Source organism: Bidens hawaiensis, unplaced genomic scaffold (assembly GCF_021521415.1).
Source record: "Bidens hawaiensis isolate Kalapana, Puna unplaced genomic scaffold, B.hawaiensis_p1.1 tig00013580_1, whole genome shotgun sequence".
NCBI classification, from domain to species: Eukaryota; Viridiplantae; Streptophyta; class Magnoliopsida; order Asterales; family Asteraceae; genus Bidens; species Bidens hawaiensis.
The window spans coordinates 5,908-12,372 of record NW_027504997.1 but is presented as its reverse complement, the minus strand read 5'-3'; the positions used below and the strand labels follow the sequence as shown (position 1 = coordinate 12,372).

Genomic DNA, 6,465 nt, shown 5'->3' with positions numbered 1-6,465 from the left:
ACCACTTACCAATTACAATTTAAGTTGTGCCTTTTTTCCTCCTCCAAAATGGCCTTGAAAACTAATCATTTGTCATCGTGGGTTAACTTAATGCAATAATGACTAAGAATTAATTGCCATAGGTTGATGTCTAAGTGTGTCACCCGAAGACGTGATTCCTAATGACGCGGTAAATAATCTTTTCACCCGCTCTAAAATTCCGCTCTTCGTTCCATTTATTTAAGATCAGGGAGATTATGGATCAATCAGGTTACGCTATATTTTAAACAGGTTAAACCAAAATTAAACAAAACAAGATGTGTCTAAAGTCTAAACAAATTATTAGAGAACTAAAAAACACCATTAATTTTATTTTTATTGCCCGCGAGCTCCTACTTAGTTTATTAAAATATCTGGATTATTGTACTAAATAAAGTATTTGTTTTTTAATTATAATTAACTAGTTAATTATTAATAAATCCTTCTCAAAAATGGGCAAACTAGATATTAATTACTTCCCCTATCTTGCAACAAAACTATCTTATACTATATGGTTTAAAGCACCTTCAGCGGGGTCTCTGTAAACTCAAACGTGGAAGAGTGACAACTGAGATGCAAGAGAGAGAGGAGAGGAGAAAGAACAAAACGATCGTTTGTGACCTTGGAGAGTTTTGTCAACGTGTACAATTGACAAGTAGGGAGGCAGTTTGTGACTTTCGTGTTGATCTTATTAAAATTTAGTATTTAGAGTTTTAGTATGTAATCTACGTGCCCAGTTTATTAAATGGAATGATGAAAATCAGCCTTACCTATCTTATATAACTTAGCAAAGGCCAATATTAATTAAGGTTGAGTTGTGACCCTTTTTTTCTTTAATTTGATTGCTTTATTAACACCAATATTAATGAATTATTCTGCACTCTCTTCCCCATCCCCACCACTCCATGAGTGATGAAAGCATATTTCAAGATCTATAATCTTATCCACCATAAAAATAGTATGCTTGGCATTGGCCAAAAGAAAATGCCTTGTGCAATCATGTATCCAGTTGACCATCAAAGGGGCACATGCCTTGTAAATATCAAAAATAACAATGAATTATTTATATATATACACAACAGTAACCGTAGCTATATATGTATATCTATACTATATATAATACATGAGACGTCAGCAAATTACGACACCTATTTTTTAAGTAATTTACTAGTTGTAAAGCATAAGTTACATCTTTAATAGCATGTAAGGTAGGGCAAACTTGTCCATTACAAAATACGCCTAGAAATAGTTACAACATTTGTAACATCCGGCCCCTCACACCACCAATATTGTCCGCTTTGCCCACGAAGTGCTCACGGATTTATTTTTTGTTGCCCAGGTGTAGACTTCCTAGGAGGTCACCCATCCTGCTACTACTCCCACCTGAGCACGCTTAACTGTGGAGCTCTCCTCTCGTCCACTATCATTAAGCCCAAAACGCGTTGATGATTTAAGAGGCGAGACATTTACTTATGAACCAACGATCTCTCTTATCCACGGCCGATGTGGGATATGCCTAGGATGTTACAAACACCCCCCCCCCTTTGGACTCATCGTCCTCGATGAGGTTTGCCCCGCCATCCAATCCAGAATGTGAGATTCGCCTAAGGTGTACCTCGCGACACCCTGGAGGACTCACCGTCTCTGATGAGGTTTGCCCCACAATCCCGAACGGCACAAGAGTGGCTCTGATACCACTTGTAACATCCGACCCCTCATACCACCAATATTGTCCGCTTTGCCCACGAAGAGCTCACGGATTTGTTTTGGTTGCCCAGGTGTAGATTTCCTAGGAGGTCACCCATCCTGCTACTACTCCTATCTAAGTAAGCTTAACCGTGGAGCTCTCCTCTCGTCCACTACCATTAAGCCCAAAACGCGTTGATGATTTAAGAGGCGGGACATTTACTTATGAACCAACGATCTCTCTTGTCCACGGCCGATGTGGGATTTGCCTAGGATGTTACAACATTACCCTCTCAACTTTAATTAACTTTTGTAAATTTAAGAAATAGTTAAAAATATGAACCTTCATCTCTACTCATGTATTTCTTTTTATTTAATTTGTAAACCAACTTTTCACCAATGATTTTCTAACGACCGTAACTTTTTCATACACTAATATATATATATATATATATATATATATATATATATATGTAATTGCATCATAAATATGAGCGTTTTATTGTCTTTAATTTGGGTATGGTATTCTATAGGTTTTTTTCTATTAAAAAAATTAACACGTTACGTATGGGCGTTCACAATTCGGTTTTAACGGTTTCTAAGTTGAACCGTGAGCCAAACCGTTGGTTTGATTTTTTTATCATTGAAAACTATAACTGAACAATTGAAAATTTAAACTGAATGGTTACTAATGGTTTGGTTTCACGTATTGAGCTTCAATAATAAGTTTACAGTTCTGGTCGGTTTTATATGATCGATTTTCGATATAAACTGTAAATCAAACCGTTTGCAATGATTACTAGGATTTTTGTATCCCGCCGCATCACACGAACACATTTATATTTATAGTAGATACATTGACAAAATTGATACAATAATACAAATAACATTTCTTCCACACATGCATAATACCCTACTTGTCCACAACCAGCCTTATTCTCGGACCCACTCAACCTCTTTGAATACTATAAATTGCCCTAAAAATTCTTATAGTACTTACTATCTGAAACCTAAATCTTGCCAAACTTAACTTACTTAAATAATATTATAGCCATGCAAGCCGGTGAGTTTACTGATCAATATTCTCACTATAACCTTCTTCATGGAAACCAAAATCCAAACATCCTAAACCTACACAACTCACCAATCGTGCCGTTTAACGAGCCGTCGAACACACTCTACAATCTCCATATGAACCCTCAATACCAAGAACTTAACATGCAAACGCCGTGTTTCCGGAGCAACTCGACTTCTGATGAAGCAGATGAGCATCAACTAAACATTATTAATGAGAGGAAGCAGAGAAGAATGATATCTAATCGAGAATCAGCGCGTCGATCGCGTATGCGAAAGCAGAAGCATTTAGATGAGCTTTGGTCACAGGTTGTTTGGTTGCGAAATGAAAACCATCAACTTGTTGACAAACTTAATAAGTTTTCAGGGATTCATGAGGAAGTTGTTCAAGAGAATGCTAAGCTTAAAGAGGAAGCTTCCGAGCTTCGAGAAATGGTGACCCAGTGGCAGATTAATGGCGCCTACCCGAGTTTAAGGGACCTTGATGATATTTCAAACCCGTCCATCTCAAGTTCCTCAGACTTCTTCTAGTGTGTTTTCTTTATTAATATGGTCATGTTTAATAAATCTATTACTATGTATTCTATGAGTTCCATGAGGAAGTAGTACAATAACATCTTTATTTTTTCAATCATAGCCTATATATAGTAAGGATTCTTTTTTTTTTTTGTTTTTTTTTTGATGTCTAACAATAATATTATAATAAAAGGATCCAATTACAATAAATTGGCAGGTAAGCAGGTAGCAAACGGGCAACAAGGATCCAATTATAATAAAAGGATTCTAAACATATGAGCATCGATCTCCAACGCGCACTCCACAAACCTCCGTCTCACCATGTCACATCAGATATTCAAATCTCCTTAAAAAAACCTTAATTTAGTTAATTTCCTATAACACCAACCTCAATAAACTCAAATTAAAAAAATTAAAATTATATATGTATATATAATATAAATATGTAAAATGCGTGTGAGACGGAGGGGCCCATGTCCAAGTCCGAAACAAGGTTAGCAGAAGCGAAGTTAGCCTTGGCGTCGCTCCACACTAGTGGGTTCGGATTAGGGATTATTTGCTTAATTGATTACGCGTCGATCATCCAGACATGGCTTGCAAACCTCTCATTGGAGGTGCTCTAAGTAAAGGTTGATCAGTACATATATATTGAGTATAGTAAAGGCAAGTACTTGAATTTGACTTTTTGAGGTTAATATATATGTATAACAAGACAGTAGCAGTCACCCTCTTGGTTGAGAAGGGTGGACAGGATAAGCTAGAGCAAGGTGGCTTAGAAAAACTGCTGTTAAAAAGAAAAACATGTCAAAAGGTCCACCCAAAATGCTAACTTTTATGCACTATCCAACCTTGCATGATCCCTCACTGATTTAATTTGGCTAATCCTAGGCTCTGAAGATATCATTAATGTGCACTAAGTATCAATATTAATCTGGTATGATAAACTATTATGGAGCTCATGAGATATATTGTAAGTCTGTTTTCAAATATGTTACAAACTTTTCTTTTTTCACTTCAATATATTTCATTAAACATTACACCATAGTACCATCGAAATAGAAGGAAAGCGGACACAAGTTGCGCAACAATCTGCGCTGCTAGCCCTTTTACTTCAATGTATACAGAGTTGAACATATGCAGGTACAACAAGAGAAGTATCCTATATTCCTATGTCAACTGAGATAATCCATGTATATCTCGATATCATCGTTTTTCCCACACACACACATTAATATGATTTTTTACTTCTTAATGAATGTGCTTGATCATGCTTAGATTATTCTACATTTAAGCTGGTAGCAGTGTTGTAAAAGTCGGATTCCAAAGCCGACTAGTCGGTCCTTGGACCCCTACCTTGGAGACTTTTTTCAAGTCGGCCTGGATTAGTCAGAGGCGGTCAAAGCCGGTCAAAAGTCGGGTGAGGGGGGCTTGGCGGTCAAAAGTCGTGCTAGTCAGGCTAGGATTTCTATAAGTCGGTAAAAAGTTGAACACAAAGTCGGGCTAGGCGGTGAAAAGTCGGGCTAGGTGGGCTAGGGTTCTCTGAAAGTCCGTAAAAAATCATTCAAAAGTCGTTGAGTCAACTAGAGTACCTTTTTACGTGAATTATGCTTATTTTGACAAATATATAATATCCAAAAGTTATTTTTTTTATATTTATCATGTCCGAGTAATCTCTGAATATTCCCCGAGTACTCCGAGTACTCCCAACTCCCCAGTCGGCTGCCTATGGTCCGCCTATTGACTTTTGCAACCTTGGCTGGTAGCTAGTACTCAGCTCCTAGCCAAGTTTTATATAATAGTTAATTAGTTATTATTATTTGATTCGTGGGTTATATTTAAGTTTGTTTGTTGATGAAGATTGAAGAGAAAGATAGATAAACCGGATAGTAAACCAATCAATTAATAAAACTCGATCTGTGACTCTGGAGATCGACACATCGCCACAAACAAAAGACGGAAAGCTACATGGATGAGACCGAAGCACTTAAAATTGTGGTCTCTACCATGATTTCTTTTTGGCAAAGCAGCATATAGCTTTTGACATCATATATTTCAGTATAATATACTCAATCATGTCTGCCATGAAATCATATATCCAAAAAGATTTAGCATATTATACATGGAAGAAAAAGGTCTTATGCAACTGATCAGTGTGTTGTTAGCCTCATATATAATTGTTAACCAAGTTTGAGTCAAAAGTGTATTGATTAGAAAGTATGTATAGTGTCTATTGTGCATTATTAATAGGTTAGGGACTCATTATGGCACGCTTGTTCATCATCGGACTCTATGTATGTGTGTGTATATATATATATATATGCGGTGATCATGTAAAGATAAGAGTTCTTGATCGATCAACGAGAATTGTGTTTTAGGGTACGTTTATCCCTTTATGAAACTTTTATTTGCTACGGAATATTTGGGCTCCCTATCTTTGTCACAACAAGTATAGTATATGCGAACGACTTACTTGAACGAGCGGGTATGCCATCGTCCAATCCAGCACTCACGTTCCTAGGGAAAATGTTAAGACGGGTGGGTGTAACTTTGAATATTTAAGTTTTGACAACTATGATCTCTTGAAGCGATGGCGTCTCATGATTTGTGAATTTGGGAACTGTGTTTCTAGTCCTTGGATCTAACAACGACATCAAGGTCATTGACTGATCGCATTTGTTCAAATATGTAGTAAATGGAACCGCCTTGAAGTGTCCTTTTGTAGCAGATGGAGTTGAACATAGATTTGGATATTATCTTGGTAGGATATCGTCATATACCCTAGTTGCGCAACCATAGTCAAAACATTGACGTATCGTCGTATCCTCATTACAGCCATTTAAACCAACGGGTCAAAAACGCTTCAAACAAGCACAAGAAGTGGCACCAAAGTACGTCGAACAAGATTTGGGTCCTAAATGGTAAGTGGGAATTATTTCAAAGCAACTACGTCCATGAAGTATCAGAAAAATCATATATGGTGCCGTGATATCTTACGAACATGTCGATGATCATCCTCCATGCGATGAACTAGGGAACCACATTATTCTTACACATTTACGGTTCCTGCATGGTGCCACGTTAGCTTCGATCGGATGTTATCGAGCATTTATGGTATTTAGTTTTATTTTTAGGTTGTTGTAATTTTTGTACTTTTATATCCGTTACTTTTTT

The 6,465-nt window shown here is 36.9% G+C and overlaps 1 pseudogene; it reads left to right on the top strand.

Moving 5' to 3' along the window:
- The first annotated feature begins 2,583 nt into the window (after positions 1-2,583).
- LOC143609773 (basic leucine zipper 43 pseudogene) lies at positions 2,584-3,309 on the top strand (annotated as a pseudogene).
- Positions 3,310-6,465: the final 3,156 nt, after the last annotated feature.